General features: G+C 43.8%; 1 protein-coding gene across 2 annotated transcripts in view; it reads right to left on the bottom strand.

The window, feature by feature from the left end:
- ARHGEF9 (Cdc42 guanine nucleotide exchange factor 9) overlaps positions 1-15,026 on the bottom strand; it is a 324,866-nt gene extending 309,840 nt beyond the window's left edge. Inside the window, exon 1 of one of the 2 annotated variants that reach the window (XM_045537711.1) lies at positions 14,363-15,026. The gene's annotated coding sequence lies outside the window, so the exon portion shown is untranslated. The remainder of the gene's footprint in view (positions 1-14,362) is intronic. The other variant, XM_045537715.1, reaches the window with a different exon arrangement.
- Between the last annotated feature and the right edge of the window lie 7,228 nt (positions 15,027-22,254).

Genomic DNA, 22,254 nt, shown 5'->3' with positions numbered 1-22,254 from the left:
TCTTATCATCAGTAAAATAGGGCTAATAACCACACAAACTTCACAAAAATGTGATAAGGGAATGGATAATTGCAAAGACAGTCAAAGAAGATTATCTCACCTCCTCCAAACTCACTTTGGGCCCCCCGAATAATTCACTTCAGTCATCTCTTTAGCATGAGAGAACCAAGATAGTAGTAAAGACACAGAGTCAATCTGCACAGACCTCCGTTGACACAAAGGGCATTTGACAAACTCTCAGTCCTTTGGCTCAATGAATCCTAAGAATGTTCTAAGGAGGGAGGAATTCAGATGGGATAGTGGGATTAAGAAGGTAGACTCCAGCCCTGACCCTATTGATCAGGAAGCCTACACAGCACTGTTGCAGCCAGGCTAGTCAACATTCCTGGATCTGAAAAGAGGGTTAGATCTAAGACCACCTGGAGCCCAGGATGTCCCTACAAAAAGAACACTGTGGTAGGCGGAAAAGGTCAATAGCTTAGCAGCTTAGAGTCACTGACTGCCACTGAGACATTTGGCACATCTTTCTCTCTAAGACTATTTTTCCATGTGTACAATGGGGAGTAGGAGAATGCTCAGTATGTAAGGCTCGTCCAAATCTGATAGTCTCAGAGTCTGAGGAAAACACTACCCCCTTACCCCAGACCCCTCCATACACTCCACACTCCTATTTTGGCTTCTAGGCCAATTTATTCCCTTTCTGCAGCTTAGCTTTTGGCTTCTTGTTCCCTTGGCCCAGCTGTCAATTGAAGCACAAAGCCACCTCCATGGTCCTGGCAATCCCTCCATTTTGTGCAATACTTTAGGCCTATTTCCACATACATTTTTTAAAAATACTCTCCATGTAACATGCTATACAGGAATACTGGAGAGAAAGTAGTAAATCCAAGGTACAGATAAGGAAACAGAGGCCCAGAAACAATAAAACTATTTTCTCAAGGACATATAGATGGGAAGTCATAGAGCCCAGGACAAAACTCTTACTCTGGTGTTTTCTGGTTTTGTTGTTGTTGTTATTGTTTTCAGAACAGTCCAGTGCCTGCCTTGCTGAGAATCTCCATGACCTGTCTGTTGGAAGTATGTGTGTGATGCCAAAGGCTCAGAGAAAGACACCCTAAGAAAACCCAGTTCTGTGGAGAGGGAGAGCACAACCCAGGGAACTAAGATCACTTGACTTATATTCCTTATCTGTGACACCCCTGCCCTTTACTTTCTGGTTTCACATATCTCTAGGCTTATAATAGAGCAGAAATAATCTTTAAATCCTGGAAAGTCAAAGCTCAAAAGCCTTTAGAGAGTCCTTATTCTATATAGCCCCTACTTTACAGATATAGAAACTAAGAGTCCCCCTTCAGAATAGGCCTCCCTCAATGCCTTGCTTAAGGACATATAGAAAATTCTGACCCACATTAGACACATTATAATCAAACTTTTGAAAATAAAAACAAAGAGAAAATCTTGAAAGCAGCAAAAGAAAAGCAACTTATCACAAAAAAAGGATCTTTAATAAGATTATTGGTCAATTTCTCAAGCAGAAACCTTGGAGGCCAGAAGTCAATGTAATGATATATTTAAAGTGCTGGTCAATTTGAACTGATAACAACGATAAGATGTTTTTCATAAGCCCCATGGTAACCACAAAGAAAAAAACCTATAATAGATACACTAAAAATAAGTAACATAGAATCAAAACATACTACTAGAGAAAAATCACTTAACCACAAAGAAAGACAGTAAGGGAGGAGAAAAGGATCTACAAAACAACCACAAAACAAGTAACAAAGTGGCAGTAGAAAACCCTTCTGTATCAAAATATCAATAACATTCTTTACACAAACAGGAAAAAAAAATCCTAAAATATATATGGAACCACAACAGACCCTAAATGATCAAAGCATTCCTGAGCATAAATAACAAAGCTGGAGGCATCACACCACCTGAATTGAAAATATACTACAAAACTATAGTAAGTAAACATGGTACTGGCATAAAAACTGACACGCAAGATTGGGGGAAAATGGCGGCTTAGTGGTGGTCTCCTGGCTCACTGCTCCCAGAGAAGGAGATGAAGAACTTGGATGGCGACACACGAATGGATCACTACCCGCCCCCCCCCCCCGAGAACAGCATTGTAAATTATCAGAGAAACAGCATGGGACACAAAGCACAGGACAAAAGGTAAAAGGGAAATACGTTCGCAAAGATTGGAGAGTGCCAGACATACAATACAGAATAGAGCGCAGGAGGGCTCTGCCCACCCGACCAGCTGCTGCTGTGCGATATGACCTACAGGAGGTCGCCCAAATCCCCCACAGACCTCCACACCCACTCAGACACTAACATGCCTGAAGTCAGTACAAAGTTGTGGCATGGGATGGCAGGCTCTGTGGAGAAGAGACAATAGCAGGAAACATTCTGAACTCTCCAGTGCTTTGTGCTGGGACTGCACTGGGTGGAGGAGGGACTGATCTGAGTGGCTGCTTCCCGCTACCACAACCGTGTGCTGGAGTTTGGAGATAGGCACCTTGGCCCTGGAGGTCGGCAGGACCAGCGCATGGGAGATGAACAGCAAATAGTGTACTTTGCCCTTGGAAACCACAGGCGATTTGAGGGGACAGAGAGCCATGCCCTCTGCATGGCAGAAGTGAATCTCTGGGAGGTTGGTGCTGAAGAAATAGTTGATGGCCTGTTGATTCGGCCATTGGCACAGCTCTGGCCGTCCACTAAGTGCATAACCCTAGGTCTCACTCTCCAGGTCCTGGCAGCTGCCATCTTTGGGGTCCCCAGAGTGGAGACACTGCTCTGTGGTGGTGGTTTTGGGCACCACCCCAACCTCAGCCTGGGGACTCTTGTGCCAGGTGTGGCAGACTCCACCCTTACAGGCGGGGAGGAGTGAGGAAAGCCATGTTCTCTGCATGGCAGATGTGAATCTATGGGATTTTAGTGCCAAAGAAATAATTGGAGGTCTGTTGATTTGACCCACTGCCACAGCTCTGGCCATCTACTAAGTGCATAAGCCCAGGACTCACTGTCCGGGTCAGTCAGCTGCCATCCTTGGGGTTTGTGGAGAGGGAAGAAAAAACTTGGCCAGAGACTTTAGCAACTACACCAGTTGACCTCTCCGATCAGGAGCAGCCCTCCAAGTGTGGTCAAAGAGCCCTGAAATACATATTAGTGACTCCCCTAGTGGCAGGTTAAGCAACCATAGAAGCTCACACACCCAGTCTTTCACACTCCAGCTGTGATCTATCTTGCTTCTACCACCACCTTAGGGGGGAACAGGGACCAAGCAATCCCTAGTAGTGACAAGGCCACTCCCAAAGACTGGGGCATTCACATACCCTACCCGGGGGACCAGAGCCTGCCACAGGGACATCAGATTACCTCAATAACTGGCTCCTTCATGCAAACTACAGTCAATGACAGAGAGTGTAACCACATAGCCATTCATGGCCTTCCCCAATCTGCCTCTAGCTTACTGGTCTAACTTTGTCTCCTAGTTTTCTTCCACTCAGGCCCAATCTGCCCACTCTGGAATGTTACCTTCTTCATGAAGGCTTCCTTGATTAAGCTCTCCCTCATTTACTTCACCAGAACACTGGGTCCAGCTTTTCCCTCATAGCTTTTTTTAACCAACACCACCCCACGTTCTGCTAGACCCCCATAGCTTTTTAACAGTTATTTATATACTTGCCTTATTCCTCCACCCACAAGACTGGGGCAGAGGGTTCCTGGATCATTGGTATGTGCACCTCCCACTTGAAGCGTCTATCCCAGTACCGTATTTGCAGCAGCCACCTCCAAAATTGTCCCAACTTGTGTAAAGAAAAGGCCTCCAATGAATCGTGTGAGGCAGTGGAACACCCAGACCAAGGAATAAATGGACCATTTCACACAGGTACAAAGCTGCATGAACTTCACAGAGGCAGCTCCAAGCTCTGGCTATATCTTTGTTCAGTAAAAGGACAGGAAGGAGGGTGGGGAAGGAAGTGTGAGAAGAGAAAGGAAATAACTGCTCCAGAGGGGAGTGGAAAGGGGAGGATGATCATTTTTTCAGACTTAAGCTACAATAAGGAAAATCCCCCAAACACTGCCTGGAATGTCATCTCCTCTTCTTGTCACACCCTCTCCAAAGGCCAACAAAGGCCCATCTCCATGGGAAGCAGATTTCCCTCTCTCTGAGATTCTATAGTCCTAGGTATTGGGACCATACAGGTTAGAATATAATTATTATTTGCTGCTTCAGGAGTGTAGTGAGGAGGACTTGGATGTGAAGAACTCAGGGGCAGAGTCCTTGCCTTTCTGGCCTCCTCCACAACCACTCTCCATACTTCCATAGACTCTCTTCTACTCACAGCATGGCCTAGTATTAAGCTATGCACATAGTTGGCCTTCAATAAATGTTACTGACTGAATAAGAGTCACTTGTACTGTTCCCCATCCTGGTCCTCTCCTCACCTAACATCCTCTCCCAAATCAACCCCAACCTCTGTCCTCCATAGGCCTATCTCTGGGTAAGAGAAGGGGGCTTGGTAGCTCATTCCCACTGTTGTAGGGTTATTATGATTTGTAGGCTTCTGTCATAGGAACAGCGTGGAGTTTGGCTGAACAACCCCTTCTCCATCACAAAGCTTTCAGACTGGCCAAACTCACTTGCTACCTTCCACATAAGAATGTTGAACTAGGTTGTTGTGAGGATTAAATTTTACACACACACACACACACACACACACACACACATACATATATATACACACATATATGTTTATATATACACATGCACACACATATATATGGACAGTGTCTGGCACAAATTACATACTATTATTGGTTATAAATATTTAGTATATTTAAATATACTATTTTGATGCATACAATTTTAGGAAAATATTTTTTTTAAAAGACAGTAGTGGAAAAAATACTTTCTATAATTCTAAGCTGAGATACATCATGAACCCAGACTGTAACTATTCATTTAGCCATTGGCTTAGCCAAGAGGCAGCTGGTACCTTGAGTTCTAGCCATGGGCAAAGGAAGATTAGTACAGAAAACTATATTCCCAAGGGCAATATCAAGGTTCAGCAAAACTCTCTACTTCCTTCTTAAACTCATTACTAGTTTAGGGATCTCGCTCACCTTCTGCCTAGGAAAGCAAAGGGCCCCAGAGTCTTGGGAGAGGGTATAATGAGAGATGGGGAGAAGGTCCAAACCCAGGGTGAAAAAATCACTGTGTCTCACACACATAACACAATGTATCTCCCTGAGGAACAGTGAATGGCCAGGCCAACCTTGCCTGGAACTAGGAGACAGATGATCAGCAGCCTGAAGAGGAAACGAAGACAGAGGGAAGAGGGTAAGTCTATATTTTAGGTGCCAGCTCCCATACTCCCCCAGTGTAGGAGAAAAGAAGGCATCTTGTGAGTTTGCTAACATATTAAGATTTTTAAGCCTTTGTATAACTCAACCCAGAGGCTTCCCAGAGCCATTGCAGCCCCTGTTCCTGAAGCCAAGGCTCTCTGGCTGACACTCCAATGTAAAATAGCCTAGAGTCAGCTCCAAGCACTTACCCAAGCCTGCCACCCAGACACATCTTATTTTACATATCCTGCTCTTACCTCACCCTTTTTACCCAATATATACTGACTTTGAGGGATTAAAATTCTATAACTAGGAATTAAAGAGATATAAGGGCCCTGAGAAATCACTTCGTCCCATCCTCATGGCATAGATGGGGAAACTAAAGCCCAGAGAAGTCAAAGACTTGTCCAAGGAATCACAGCAAGACAATGGAATAGCCAGCACTAGATCCCAACACTCTTGACTCCTAGTCTGGTGCTTTTTTTCACAACACCACACTGCTTCTGCCCTGACCAAATTAATAATGGCTAACATTTATTGTAAGTGTACTATGTGCCAGGCCCTGTTCTAAATGCTTTATTGCATTAACTCATTTAATCGTCAAAAGAAGTTGATGAGATAGTTACTACTGTCCTGATTTACAGAAAAATAATCTAAGGCACAGAGAAAGACCTGCTGTGTTTATTCACTATGTGTGAAGTGAGAATAGGGACCATAAGCCATAAAGGTCCACCAATGAGGACCAAGCATTGCTCTTGGAGGAGAAGAACTGTGCCCCTAGAGAACCATGAGGGGTATACAAATCAGTCAGGCACATCTTAGTGTGAATCAATAACAGGACTTTCCCTAAAATTTAGCTGAGATCAGATGAATAGAAGAAGAGAGTTTTAATTGAGAGGAGGAGAAAAAGGTAATGGAAGAGAAGAAAGACAGGGAAATATAGAGCTGGGACACTTAAGAATGGATAGCAGGGGGATGGAACAAATGAAGTGGGCAATTAGAAGACCCTAAAGCTGGATACTATCCCCCATGCTTACCCATCTCTACCCCCTACTTCCAGGAGTCAGATTCTCAAGACTTTGATTAGGCCTACTGCCTTCCAAACCAGAAAAATAAGAAGAGAAGCCTGGCCATCAGGGCTGGAGGTAGATAGAGCAAAGACCCCAGTCACAGTGCCTAATGCTTTCCCATAAGCCTTTTGCCTTCTCTTATAGGCTGAGGAGGCTGCCGGAAACCTGTTTTCGAGGCCTAGAGAACAATATGAGTATAGCCTCACTTCCTACTCAGGATTCTGTAGGAAGCCAGGAGAGATGGGCAGAGAGCCTCTAGCCACTAGCTCCCAAGCTACTCTGGAAAACCTTCCATTACCTTTGTCCTGACTGGCTAGCTCTCCTCTGAAACCCCCACTGGCTCTGTCCTCACCCCACCCCACCCCTAAATCTCAGCCCCCTGGCTCCTCCTCATTCTTTTCCACAGGAAAAATGGGAAGGGCAGGAAAGGCAAACATGCCTTGGCCACTTGTTTCGGGCTAGGGAAAAAAAGTAATGGAGGCTGTTGGCTCAAATGAGGATTCAGGGTTATCCAACTTTGACAATGATCATGACCCAGGCTCTGTAGGCTATGTTCTATTGCTCTCTAGTACTACTCCCACCCTCCCCCAATAATCTCCTATTATCAGGGCCATGCAGAATGAAGCACTGACTGTACCAGCTTCCCTTCAAAGTCCTCAGCCTGATGGTCCAACCTTCCTTAACCATCTTCATCTTCCAACAGCCAACTCCCTGACACCTGACCCAAGTCTAGCTTGCAGAATGGTTGTTATGAAGGCACTAAGATAGTAATAAGCAGGCTAGGGGAGGCAGGGAGGAAGAGAACACATGGCTTGTTGGAGGGGGCCTACTTCTGGAAGACCAGAGACAGTCTGATCATTGCCTCTGATGAGCTGTTATGAATAATTTCCTTCTCACAGGGGAGCTCTGGAAGCTCAAGGATAAAGAGCAATTTAAGAACTTCATAATTTTTTCCCTTTGTGACTGCCTGTGTCACTCACTGATTTTTATCCCACCCCTCCTTACCCCATCTCTCTCCTTCTTCCTTTTATCCCCTCTGTTTGTATCCTCCTCCATTAACTGCCATTTTGGGGACTTCAATAATTGGGAAGCATTTCAATATATTGAATATACTTTTTCCCTCTTGCTCTTTTTTAAAGCAGAAAAATGTCTTTCTAAAATGTACTAAACTGTGTTTTTTCTTACATGTGGTCCTCAGTAAGGTTTTCTGGAGCTCAGAGACATTTTACTTGAGTGTGGTTTTCAATTAAGTTTTCCTAATAAATGAATGAGGAAATGGAGAGATGGACTAATGTAGAAGGATGCTTTGAAGGCTAGACTGAGAGTTTGGCTTTAGGTGCTAGGCAAGGACTGGTACCATTTTCTCACAGGTCCAAAAGGCCATGAGTGACTTCAGATGGCAAGTTTTAATTGTAAGCCCTGAGAATCAAACTCAAGGAAACTACAGCAACCCCCTAGGGGCCACTTGTACTATTGATGCTGCTCCTCCCCCTCACAACCCAGAAGGCCGTGGTCCAGGGGGTCTTCCATAAAGGACTGTGGAAACTCAGCCTGCACCTTCCTCCTTTCATCCATTGGCCCCTTACCCTATTGCCTTCAACTGAGAATGCACAGAAAGATAAGTTAGGCTCTGGGCATTAACAATGGCCCTGGTATCTGAGAACAAGCTCCAAAAATAACAGCCAATCCTGGGAGGCAGTCCACAGCCCCTGGCTAAAAAATGGGGAGGGCACAGGTGCAGAGAAAGAAGTGTGACTGGGGGCATAAGACTAGGTAGGAAGGAAAGAAGAGTCAGGTTTTGTGCTTCTCTCCTGCCTTTCACTTAGGAAAGGGTAGTGGTAGTAAAGCTACCTAGAGTGACAGACTCATAGGAATTTCAGAACTAGAAGGATCCTTGGAGATTTAGCTTAGTCTAGACCATGTTTTGATCCCCAACCCAGCAGATAATTTCTGAGCCCAGGGAGTTACAGCAGAAACCTATTGGGCTGCCATGGAAGATGTTTTTGTTAAAAATCACAGGGTCTAGTCCAATCCAATGTTCCAGATGGCAAACCAAGGCTCAGAGACAGCACAGCAATTTTCCAAAGTCATATATGAAGCTAGAGCAAGGCTGGGTCTGGAACTCAGGTCTCCTGACTCATTTACCACAAAAATAAAGCATTACTATAATCAGAAATACTTCATGCTTATATAGTATTTTAGTTCCTTTTAAACTGTGTGTTCCCACAAACCACTTAATTTGCTCTTTCCTGTGGCAATATCAATCAGTATTATTTTCCCATCATTTGACCAATGAGAACCTGAAGATCAGAGTGGGGAAGCAGCTTGTCAAGGTGACAAAATAAGGTGGCTTCACCCACATTACATTCAGAATGGCTATGGTAAGTACCCAATGCATCAATAGCGCAGCAATAACTCTGTGGGACAGTGATTCCATTTCTAGGAATCTACCCTACAGAAGAAAGAGGTACTCACATACTCATAAATAATAGTCAAGGAGGTACCCTGCAGCCCCATGTGTTACAATTAAAAACTGAAAACCACCTAATTGTCCATGAAGAAGGAAAGTTTAAATGTATTATGGTGTGCTCATGCTATGAAATAGTATGTAGTTGTTTTACAAATGAGATAGATCTATATATTGACATGAAAAGATTTCCAAAATATATTTTAAAGTAAAAAATGCAAATTGCAGAATTCAATGTGAAGTACAATCCATTAAATTTAAAAACAAAACTATTAGGTGAATATGTATATATATCTTTTTAGACACACAAAGAAGGAGGACTAGAAAAATACACAGAAGACTATGAACTGTGGTTGTCTCTGGGGAGGAAAATTTGAAATGAGGATAAGGATGAAGGGAACATTCCCTTTTTATTCTGTGTACTTCTGTAGATTGGATTGTTTACTATGTGATTATGTATTACTTATTTTCCCCAATGTTTTATTATCTATTTTTCATTCATTGATTTATCTATTCTTTATCATTCATTTATTCATCCATCCATCCATTTATCCACCTTGTTTTTTTGATGCATTTCAAAGTAAGTTACATCATTTCTCTTATTTTCAAAAATACAATAAAGACAATAAAATATATTAACACCATTTATTATAAAGACTTAGCAGCTAAATAAATTGGGAATGGAATGGTGTTCATGCAGTGCTATAAAGGGAAAATGAAAATGGTTTTGGGGTTCACTTGGTAGACACAAGGAAAAGAACCCAGGAGCTGCCATAAAGAGATGAAGAAAAGCACTAATGTCTCAGGTGTTCAGGTAGAACAGTGGTCACTGAAAATCTGAAAGGGATGTGTTGGTGGGGGACAGAAATAAAGGGTAAAGGGTTTAAAGAAAGTAAATAACCAAATAATTCAACACATTGACACTCCTACTGACCTTCCTCTACCAAGGACAGGAGCCCCGAGATGGAGGTAGGGAAATCACTTTCCAAACGCAACAACATCTAGCAATACAAGGTTACTGTTCCACAAACCACAAAGTGGTGAGCACTGTACCCACTACTTCTGGTCCCTTCCACGTCCACCTACTCCCACCCCCTAATACAAAGGTGTTTTTTTTTTAAGCCCTTACTTCAAAATAGTTCTCAACCTTATTACTTTAATTCTAGACAAAGTCTCTTGGTCTAAAATAGATAGACTCACTCATGGAGGATCCAAATTGTATAATGTTTTCATAGATCTTTAGAGCTGGAAAGGACCTGAATGATCATCTAGGCCAACTTCCCCCACTCCCATACTACAGGTGGACAAACTGAGGCTCAGAGAGGGAAAGGGACTTGATAAAAACAGTCTCCTGACTCCCAGATCAAGGTTCTTTCCATCTTTCAAGTGGGATTGACTGGGCTTCTCCAATATCACAAGCTCACTTCAGGATCTGGATCCAATCTTGACTCCACTGGTAGTCTCAAATTCTTTGTCTGAATATGGTTCATCCCTAAGTCAAGTCACACGATCCAAAAGAAAACTTTCCTTTCCTTTGCTCTTCCCTCACCCCCCACTATGCACTCTGTCCATTACCCTCAGACAGGCAGTGCGGATGGCACTTAATCCACTGGCCACCACCTTTACCTTCTCTTGGCAGCCAATAAGGCCAGCCACCATGGCTCCTAGCAAAGGGCCTGACTCATGCACAGTTCACTGGCAGCTATCTCAAGGATGAGCCACTGCAGCCTATTTGTGTTTCTTCTCCATTGACATTGGGAGGCAATGCCTACCATCAGCAAGCCATTTGTTCAAGTTCCCCAAGAGCGAGGTACTGCCATTCCTTGAAAAGCTAAGCAGAATGAAAGTTGGGTAAGGCATAGTTCATTATAGGAGGCTCCACTCAGTGATACAGCTAATTACTCATCAGCAATGCCCAGCTCACAAACCAGGCACATCTGCTATTGCCTTTCAAAGAACAAGTCTAGAATGTCTGGACCTCATGTTCAAGGGCCCACTTTACAACCTCAACCTCTATATCCCCTCTCCAGGTCAGCAGTCACACTAACCACTAATATATGCACTACTTCCTTGCCTCCATAAAGGCACACATGTTATTCGCTTGCCCAAGAAAGCTCTGCCCCATCCTCTGCTGTCCAGAAATGTTAGTGTAAACCCTACACAGAGCTCTTTAAGGCCCACAACAAATGTCTCTTGAGGGCCCCTCCAAACCAGAAATATTCATTTAATATCAGGAGGCCTTAAAGTCTCAGGCCCCAGGCTGAGCTGCCTAGATGACCATTTGAGATTAGAACCCACGGATTCCAAACTTCTAGTCCAGAATATTTTTTTACTATTCCACATTAATTGCTCCTTTTCTGCACCTCCAAAGCACTTTGTCTTTCTGCCTTGGAATGTGGTCATTATATATCCTCTTTTCCCACAAGGGACTTGAAATCTTCTAAGGGAAGGAGTCTATTTTATCTAGTCCTCTCTGCCCTTCTATCTAGTTGCTCAGCACAGTGGTCCACGCCAACAGATGCCCCATATTTCTGCACAATAGGCCAGGGAAATTCCCTTGGCAGTGACCAAAAAGCAATGCAGCTGCCATAGTAAAATCCAAGTGACATCAAAGGAGTCCTGAGTTTTTGCCCTTCAGGACCTTGGCAGTTTGGAAACACTGCAGCCATTGAAAACCCATCTTAATTGAATGGACATTAGGCTCACATTTTAGACAATGAAAGAAGGGGGTGGCATTTCAGTTCCCCCTGCAGGGGCCCATTTTCAAGGTATTATGGAGCTCTGATTCTACAACTCCCCCAAATATGAGTGTGCAAGACACCAAAGCCTAGTTTATTTTCATTTTTAGTTTTGCTGGTCGAGAGAGATATTTTGAGATAGCCCAGTAAAGTCCAACTCCATGGCTTTACAGATGGGGGACTTGAGGGCCAGAGAAGTGCTGGAACTTCTCTACAGTCACAATGCTAGTGAGTGACAGAACCTCTGAATTCCTTTATGCAAGCCTCTTTCTTTTTTTTTTTTTTTTTTTTTTTTTTTGAGACAGAGTGTCACTTTGTTGCCCGGGCTAGAGTGAGTGCCGTGGCGTCAGCCTCGCTCACAGCAACCTCAAACTCCTGGGCTTAAGCGATCCTACTGCCTCAGCCTCCCTAGTAGCTGGGACTACAGGCATGTGCCACCATGCCCGGCTAATTTTTTCTATATATATTTTTAGTTGTCCAGATAGTTTATTTCTATTTTTAGTAGAGACGGGGTCTCGCTCAGGCTGGTCTCGAACTCCTGACCTTGAGCGATCCACCCGCCTCGGCCTCCCAGAGTGCTAGGATTACAGGCGTGAGCCACCGCGCCCGGCCCTGCAAGCCTCTTTCAACTCCACCAAATCAACAAGTGGTTGTCACCAATCTCATCTTAACCTGGGATCAGAAGGAGCTGTGGCCTGGATTAGCACAGTGTCTCCTTTCACAAAGCAGGGTGCTCATTATTCTCTGTTTCAAACATCTTGTCCTATTCTACAACAAGGACATCTGCACCCGAATGTTTATAGCAGCACAATTCACAATTGCAAAGATGTGGAAATAACCCAAGTGCCCATCAATACATGAGTAGATTAATAAAATGTGGTATATGTATACCATGGAGTACTACTCAGCTATAAGAAATAATGGTGATACAGAATCTCTTGTATTTTCCTGGATAGAGCTGAAACCCATTCTACTAATTGAAGTATCCCAAGAATGGAAAAATAAGCACCACATGTACTCACCATCAAATTGGTTTCACTGATCATCACCTAAGAGCATATTTAGGAATAACATTAATCAGGTGTCGGGCAGATATGGCGCGAGGGGATTGGTGTATACATACATAATGAGTGTCATGCGCACATTCTAGGGGATGGACATGCTCGAAGCTCTGACTCCGGGGGGGGGGGGAGGGCAACTTACGTAACCTAAACTTTTGTACCCCCATAATATGCTGAAATAAAAAAACCCACAAAAACAAAAACAAACATCTTGTCCTTAACTACCAGGCCACTTCCACTCCTCCGACCTCCTCCCTGCCCCCTACCCCACACACATGTCCCCTTCTTGCCAAAGGAAGGTGCCTTCAGCTGCCCACACTGAACCAACTACCCCTCTAGGTGTCCAGCTAAACAATTATTCTGGAGTTAAATGTGTGTTTCAGCTAACCTAGTAGTTACCCAGAGAGGCTGATTTTGAAAGCTGCCTAAGTGTAACCATTTCTTGCCAAGCCTGAGCCTTCAACACATGGAATACAGAATCACAGAATGGGTTCCATGAGGACTCTGGACCAGAGATCCCCCAGGATCTCATATTCTTTCTGCTCTTGAAAACAAAACAATTCATGATCCCTTAATTTAGGATTCTGAATGGTCAGGGTCTGAAAAGGCCTATTAGTCACCTAGTACAAATCACCACATGAGGTTTGAATATCATCTATAATATAGCAGTCAGGTGGTTCTTCAACCTCTTTTTTGCTTAAGGGCCTCTAGTGACCCACACTGCATTACCTACCAGCTATTCCATTTTATCACTGAACAGATCTAAGTCATGGTACCTGTTAAGTGGGATAGTTTACGCTAAGTACTGAGTAAAGTGCCTAATACAAAATAAAAGCACTCTTACCTTCCTCCCTATCAGAAAGTGATTCCTTGTAGTGAGCTTAATTCTGCCTCCTGTTGGCTTTTACCCTGTTGAATTCCAACAGATCCCGATTCTCCTTTCTGGGGCCACACAGAACAAACTTAATCCTTTTCCACTCAACAGCTTTGCAGATGTTTGAATAGAGCACCCCTGCTCCCTCCCTTCTCTCACCCTGATTCACAGCAAGACTGCCCTCCGCCCATCCTGACTTCAACTTCCTACATATAGGTAGCTTAAGGTTGGCCTCACTTGCCACAAAATCATGATATTTGTCACTGGAGGCTGCCACTCAGTCTCTGCCTGGAGAGTTGGGCCAGCAGAAGTGCACTTAGCCTGTGGCCCGCAAGCTCCACATCGCACTCGGGGACTGGGACGGGGACGGAGCACCTCAGGGTAGTGTTGACGTGTCCTGGGGCCTTAGGTCAGAGCCCTCAGAGGAGCCAACAGCTTTCTGCTGCCAATTGCAACTTCCCCATTCCTGCCCTCAGCTCCTCACCTCTCCCTCCTCGTCTCTTACTCATTTCACCAGCCATCCCCATGAAAGACTCTTCAGGAATGGTTAAGGTTTCCCCCCAAATCCCTAAATCTGTAAGCCGTATTGGTGACCCATGCAAACTGGCTGTCAGGTCCTGGATCGCGCCAGGCTAGCACCCACGCTCACTTCCCTACCCTGGCGTGATCCAGCCACCCTGTCAGGGTCCCCAAGTAGTTCCCATCTCTGCCACTTTCCTAGAACTGGTGGCAAAATACGGCCACTCCCTGGCAGCGCAGGCATGGTTCGGCAGGGAGCCAGTAGCGGGAGATACCTTTCGTGTGATGAGCAGCAGAGTTCGTCGGGCGACTAGACCTGTGAGTGGGTGGATCCGCACCTCGGCCGCGCTCGCTGGGCCAGGCGGTGCCACGCGGTGGTCAGAGCCGCAGACTGCAGGCCGGCTGGTGGTCCCTCGTCCCGCGCAGCCGGAAAAGGGACAGACACACTGACGGGCCGCCTGGCTAGCGGGCGTGCTGGAGGGCGGTGGCGACTTTGGAGGGAATGCCACCGTGGCGGAGGGCTGCTGCCCGCACCTTAGCCAGCCCCAGTGAGAGCCGCTGCGTCGTTTCGATCGTCCCTGGCCCCCGACAGCAACTCGGAGTGGAGGAACTAGAGGACTGCTGCCACCCTTAGCAGGTTACAGGCGAGCCTGGGAGCGCTGGTGGAGGTGTACGGGGCGCCAGCTAGGGGCGCAGGAGTCCTTCGTTCAACTGAGCTGCTCCCGGCCGCTGCCCCTCACCAGCGACTGGCCGTCTGGGCGGCGGGTTCTGCGGGTCACAATTGGCGGAAGATGGAGCCGAGCCAAAGAGGCGAACGAAGCGGGAGGGATCCCACCTCTGAAGTTCGAGTGAGAACTCTGTAGGCCAGGCAGGAGGAGGCTGGCTGAAGGCCAATGCGCACTCCCTCCCGCACTGCCTTGAGGCAGACTCTGACGACCTTGCCACTCTTGGTGTTGGAGGCGGGGCACCCAAGTTAGGGTGCTGGCTGAAGAGAAGGCGGGTCGATCCAGCCACGCGCTAATAGACTAATGGCTGCCCCCTCCCCTTCCCGTCACCCCCTCACCCCCCTGCGCGCACTGCCTACTCGGGTCATGCAGCCTGGCTTGGTTGGCCAAGCTCTGACTTGTAACCGAAACATTTCATCAGCCTAATTACTGAGCTCCTGAAAGTAAATGGCCGCGAGCCTGGGAAAGGGGTCCCTCCTCCTTGAGGCCACCTGCACCCGCCACCCCAGTGCCCCACGGAGCGCCACACCCTCGCTTCTATGCCCCGCCTCACCCCCAGGAGGCCCAGCTTGGACAACCTTTTACCTGGATCCATTCAATCCACTCCTCTTGCAGTTTCCCAGAGATTGCGACACCCCTAGTAGGGCAGATTCCCCACGTTAATCACAGTGAGCATTTTAACACCCCCCTTTTTTATATTAGCACTATAATCATTATGCTTCCAATCAGCAAGCCTGGGGCGATTGTGAAAAGACCCAGCTGGGCTTTCCCTCCCCTCATGCCAGGTGGGTACTAGGACTACAGACTAGTACTACCTCTTAGAGGTCATACTTCCTGACTTGGGAACCTGGCAGTTGAGCCCTGCTCCCTAAGTGGAAGGGATAGACTTTAGAATTTTCCAGGAGGGCTTAATGGACACACCTCTATTTTTAAATAGAATAATTAGGTTAATCAACCTGGCAATTATGCTAATAAATCTGTATAACATGCCGGGGGCGGGGGAAGCCACATAAATCACTTTAGCATGCTTTAAAAATTTCAGTGTGCAATGGAGGCAGTTGTGTGAGGCAGCACTCCCCTGGTAAGACTTCCTCAAAATTCCACCTGAAGACAGAAAAGCAACTATCAGTGACACATGAATAGACCAGAACAAGTTTATACTGTAAAGTTGGCATGGAGATGCCAGGTAAGTTCGGCTTCCAGAATAGCCTGTCAGCCTCATAGAGAAGCCAGACCTGGGACTTCCTTTACATCTCACTGTGCCTTCTCCTTTCTCACCTCTTGATGCCTCCTGCTACTCCCAGTCTTCCTGCCAGTGTATGTAATATAATAGTTGATGGGAGACTGAGAGGATCTACCCACCTCAAAACTGGGAAAGCAATCTTGAGCAGGTCACTTTACCACCTTGGAGCCTCAGTATTTCTCATCTGTCAAATGGCCATAATAAAAAGACCTTCAGAAAGTATTTCAGAAAGAATTCAATGGGTTGATCCTGGCCCATAATAAGGGCTCTGTAAAGATTTGTTTCACTTTCCCCTCAGGAATGAAGAAAAGACAGTGTCATCCATTACTTATTACCCTTGCTTCAGGCAGAGCCAGATCACCAAAGGTTAGCTAGACTCTGAGGAAAAGGACCTGGCCTCTTGCTTGAGAAGCAGGCCCCTTTATTCTTTTCCCAAAGCCTGTTTTGATGAGCTCAGATTGGAGACTTTAAAAACAAAGGCCAGGTCTCCCTATACACTATATACAGGGGCAGACACACCACTGACAATATAAAGAGTATGTATTTTGATTGATATAATTATTCCTCTTAATCATCATAAGAACAGCAATAACAATAATAATAATGTCTGTGCTGGGTAAGAACCTCTGTGATGGGGAAGGAGACAGCAATGGATGCAGGGATATTAAACCTTTTTTGAGATAAGCCTTTATAGGTTCTGTCCGTATGGAAACATAATCCCAGAAACCTTGATCACAAGAGGTTATCTTATCCAGCTTCTTGCTTCCCAACAGGCCCTCACCATAAAGATTACTCTTGTGTTTCAAGCTGCCCAGGGAAAGACAGCCATTCAAGAAGTAAACAAATATTCACAGGATACCTATGCTGAGAAGCAACCTAGCTAGGTCCCATGGGCGACACAGAGATGGACAAGGCCCAGACCCTACTCTCAAGGAACTCTTGTCTATCCAAGAAGATAAAGCAAATAAGAAAATAATAGACCCCCCCCAACTAGCATCTTCTGCCTCTCATTGTCCCAGAGACTATGGAAAATTAGACTAACATTTGGCAAGCAAATTTCCACTACACACTTTTCCTGTCAAAATTAAAATAGTGCATACATCCTGTATCCCTATGCCTTTCACTGCAACCTAGTTAATACTTGACAGGGGTCTACTGGGTATGGACTTCCTAAACTATGTTCAGTAGAGATGGCTAGTGTTTCTAATGAGCTGTTCAGAACCATACTGAATAGGCCTTGGTATTATTTCTGAACTCCATTTGGGTCAGTTGGTGTTATCAAGAGAAAAACCCTAGCCCCAGCCCCCACCTCTCATCCAGCCAGCTGCCTCCCAGATCCACACCTGTGTCTTCCACCTTTCCATCAGCCTTAAAATTTATACCTTTTGTGGTAGGCTGCATAATGACTCCCCAAAGATGTCCATATCCTAATCCCTAGGACCTGTGAATATGTTACCTTACATGACAGAGGGATTTTGCAGATAGGATTAAATTTAAGGATCTTTAGATGCTGAGATTATCCTAGATTATCCAGGTGCGCCCTAACTGCAATCATATGTATCCTTATAAGAAGGAAATTTTACATACATAGCAGAAAAGGTGATGGGAAGATGGAGCAGAAAGAGATTTGAAGATGCCAGCCTTGGAGATTGGACTGATCAGGCCACAAGCCAAGGAATGCCAGCTGCCACCAGAAGCTGGAAAAGGGAAGGAATGCATTCTCCCCAAGAGCCTTCAGAAAGAATAGTCCTACCACACCTTGACTTTAGCCATGTAAGGCTACTTTTTGACTTCTGACCTCTGGAACTCTAAGAGAATAAATATGCATTGTTTTAAATCACTAACTTTTTGGTAATTTGTTGCAGCAGCTATAGAAAATGAATACACTTTTATTGTAGCCATACTTAATTCTATCTAATCTAATTTGTTGTCTGTGTCCTTGCTATACCTCCTTACCAGATTATAAGCCATAATTCCAAGCAAAGGGCATTAATTAATTTGGCATTCAATAAATACCTTTTACTGAACAACTAACTGAATGAACAAATGATTTGATGCCATTGATTAGCAAAGTTCTCAGAGTGATGGTGTGAGGAGAGAGTGTCTAGCTCATTGTAACCCATATCTATTGCTGATATACTTCCATAGTACTGAGTTCTGTTGGTATATTCTTTCCTATACAAAGAACAATATATTATGCAGTTTCTAAACATCCTAAGGGAGATTAATTAAACTGTATAGTGTACTGAAGTAGATACCTAAAAATTTGGGTTTTAAATCCCAACTCTGCTATTAGTTCACTGGTGATTTTGGGTAGGTTATACCCCTACTCAGAGCCTCAGTTTCCCCATATGTAAATTGAAGATATTTAGGGACCATCTGGAATGTACCCTTTGAACATTATTCCTCAATACATCTTAGAGTTATACCACCTGTTATGCCACTGTTCCAATCTTTTTTACTTTTACACATTGATGAAGAGGGCCTGGATCAGTGATGGTGAAGGTGTAAGCAGTAACAGAAAAAAGAAACTCAAGAAATGATGGCATATTTTAATCTTCTTGAAAGGAGAAGACACATTCCCATGCACATGCAGACATGGTATATCTGAACCTCTGCTCTGGCTTTGGCTATTTCAATCACCTTACCCAGAGTATCTCACAGAGTATGTTCTCACAATACTAACCTTCTCTGGTTTCATTTTCTTCCATTGTAACAGTAATCCAAAGGAAATTAAAACTGCACCAACATTGGGTTTCCTAAAACACCTACCTCAAACTGTCACTTGTCTCAGCAAAAATATACAATTGTTTTACATTGTTTCATGAATAAATAAAGTCTCAAATCCTTAGTATGGCATTTGAGTCTTTCTTTATGTTTTAAAATTTTTTATTTCAACATATTACAGGGGTACAAGTGTTAGATTACGTATATTGCCCTTGCCCCACCCGCATCAGAGCTTCAGGTGTGTCCATCCCCCAGATGGTGGGCACTTCACCCATTAGGTGTGTGTATACCTATCCCCACCTCCCCCCTCCTATCTTCCCAACACCTGATGAATGTTATTACTATATGTGCACATAAATGTTGATCAGTTAACACCAGTTTGATGGTGACTACATGTGGTGCTTGTTTTTCCATTCTTGGGATACTTCACTTAGTAGAATGGGCTCCAGCTCTATCCAGTATAATACAAGAGGTGCTATATCACCATTGTTTTTTGTGGCTCAGTAGAACTCCATGGTATGCATATACCACATTTTATTAACCCACTCATGTATTGATGGGTACATAGGTTGTTTCCACATCTCTGCAATTGTGACTTGTGCTGCTATAAACATTCGAGTGCAGATGTCTTTTTTATAGAATGTCTTTTGTTCATTTGGGTAGATGCCCAGTAATGGAATTGCTGGATCAAATGGTAGATCTACTTGTATCTCTTTGAAGTATACATATTGCTTTCCACAGAGGTTGTACTAGTTTGCAGTCCCACCAGCAGTGTACAAGTGTTCCTATCTCTCTGCATCCACACCAACATTTATTGTTTTGGGAACTTTTGATAAAGGCCATTATCATTGGAGATAAGTGATATCTCATTGTAGTTTTGATTTGCACTTCCCTGATGATTAGAGATGTTGAGCATTTATTCATATGTTTGTTAGCTGTTAATCTCTCTCCTTTTGGACATTTTCCGTTCATGTCCTTTGCCCACTTTTTGGTAGAGTTAATTGATTTTATATTGCTGATTTTCCTGAGTTCTAAATAGATTCTAGTTATCAGCCCTTTATAGGATGTGTAACATGTGGATATTTTCTCCCATTCTGTAGGTTGTCTGTTTTCTTTTGTGATAGTTTCCTTGGCTGTGCAGAAGCTTTTTAATTTGAACAGGTTTCATTTATTTATTTTTGTTTTTGCTGTGATTGCCTTTGGGGTCTTCTTCATAAATTCTTTGCCTAGGCCAATATCCATAAGAGTTTTTCCAACATTTTCTTCTAGAATTCTTGTAGTTTCACATCTTAGGTTTAAGTCTGTTATCCACTATGAGTTGATTTTTGTGAGAGGTGAAAGGTGCATATCCTGTTTCAGTCTTATACATGTGGCTATCCAGGCTTTCTATGATCTAACCAAGACATTCTTTACTATGCTTTAGTTCACATGGCCATATCCTTCCCAAACATGTTGCTTTTGCAATTCTGCTCCTGTTACCTGGAAAACTCTCTTCAACTCCACCCTAGTCCCCTTTACTTGCTAAGGAAACCTTACTAATTGTACCCTATTTATGTATATTTTATATGCACATATACAGAGTAGATTCTTGGAAGATACTCACTAAATCAATGCACAAAATAAACCCAAATTTGGAAAGAATTCAAATCTCCCATACTTAAAAATGTCTCACATATGGTCTGGCAGTTCTACACAATGTTAACCATACAGTTATCATATGACCTGTAATTCCACTCCTAGGTTCATAGAAGCATTATTCACAGTAATAGAAAAGAAGAAGCAAATCAACTGATGAATTAATAAACAATATGTGGTATATCTATATAATGGAATAATATTCATCCGTAAAGAGGAAAGAAGTACCGATACATGGCATCTGGGGAAAATGTAATGCATTATTTTCCTGAGGGATAGACTTTTACCAGTATCTTTCCTCTCAGGTTGACCATTACTGAAACAGATGGCTGGTATTTTGGACTCCCTGGTTAACCACAATTGGATAACAGCCCCCACTCCATCCTCATCTTCTGTACTTAGATGCATTTACCTGTGCAGTCAAGCTAAGCGTTGCTCTTCAATACAGCTGTGTAGGAAGCTCGCTTGCTTCAAGCTCTAAAAGGACATTTTTGCATGTTAAGAACCTTGGCCTTGGAGTTTGGAGAATTGAGTTCAAGTCTTGGTTCTGCTACTGAATGATAATATGACTTTGGGAACATCATGTTCTTCATTTAGGCCTCAGTTTCCCTATCTACGGTAAAATAAAAAAATCAGATCAAGGCAATCTTAAAGGTTTCTTCAATGTATAAAGTTCTTTGAGTTTGCAAAAAAAAATTCAGTAGGGAGGATGAAGGTGAGATATTAAGAATTATTTTTCCAACAGTATGGATATTCCTCAGTGAACTAAAAGTAGCCCTACCATTCTATCCAGCAATCCCACTACTGGGTATCTACCCTAAGGAAAAGAAGCCGTTTTATCAAAAAGACACCCACACCCAAATGTTTATTGCAGCACAATTCACAATTGCAAATATATGGAATCAACTGAAGTGCCCATCAACTGATGAGTGGATAAAGAAAATGTGGTGTGTACACACACACACACACACACACACACACACACACACACTATGGACTACTACTCAGCCATAAAAAGGAATGAAATGTCTTTTGCAGCAACTTGGATGGAACTAGAGACCATTCTCTTAAGTGAAGTATATCAAGAATGGAAAAATAAATACGGACATGTTCTCACTTATAAGTGGAAGCTGAACAAAAAATATACATGATCATAAAGAGCATTAATGGACATTGGAAACTAAGAAGGGGAGGGAGGGGGATGAGGGATACACAATTACCTATCAGGGAGAATGTGCATTGTTCTGATGACAGGTACACTAAAAGCCCTGACTTCTGCATTATATAATTCATACATGTAACAAAAAACTCTAGTGCCCCCTAAATCTATTGAAATTAAAAAAAATGAAAAAAAAAGAATTATCTTTCCAAAGACAGCTGTAAGTCCCCATCCAGGAAAATGTGTTGGAATGGACACATTCCAGGTCCATTTCCGTGGGAGTTGGACTTAATAACTGTTCAGGGTAATTTACAAATTTGTTACAAAACAAACTACTCATGGTTGCATAAATAATACCCTCAATTATCATAATTGGGGCAGGAGGGCTTGTGTGAAGGTGGCAGAGTAGGTTGGGGTAGGTGAGGGTAGGTGGGGAAGGAGGGAATGGCTCTGTACTCCAGCTCCCCAGAGAGAGCCCATTGAGGGCCTATCCACTCCTTTCCTGATAATAATTGACTCATTAAAATAAGGGGGTGGGCAACAATGGAGAATTCTGGGCTTAGGAGATGATGACAGAGCCATATTAAGTGTGGCAAAAGTGCAGAACTTGAGCCAATGACAGACTTCATCAACTTCACATTTGAATCCCAAGCTAACCTTGGTGGTTTCAAATTCCTG

Source organism: Lemur catta, chromosome X (assembly GCF_020740605.2).
Source record: "Lemur catta isolate mLemCat1 chromosome X, mLemCat1.pri, whole genome shotgun sequence".
Lineage (NCBI taxonomy): Eukaryota > Metazoa > Chordata > Mammalia > Primates > Lemuridae > Lemur > Lemur catta.
Note: the sequence above shows the minus strand (reverse complement) of the source record. Positions and strands in the feature narration are given on the sequence as shown.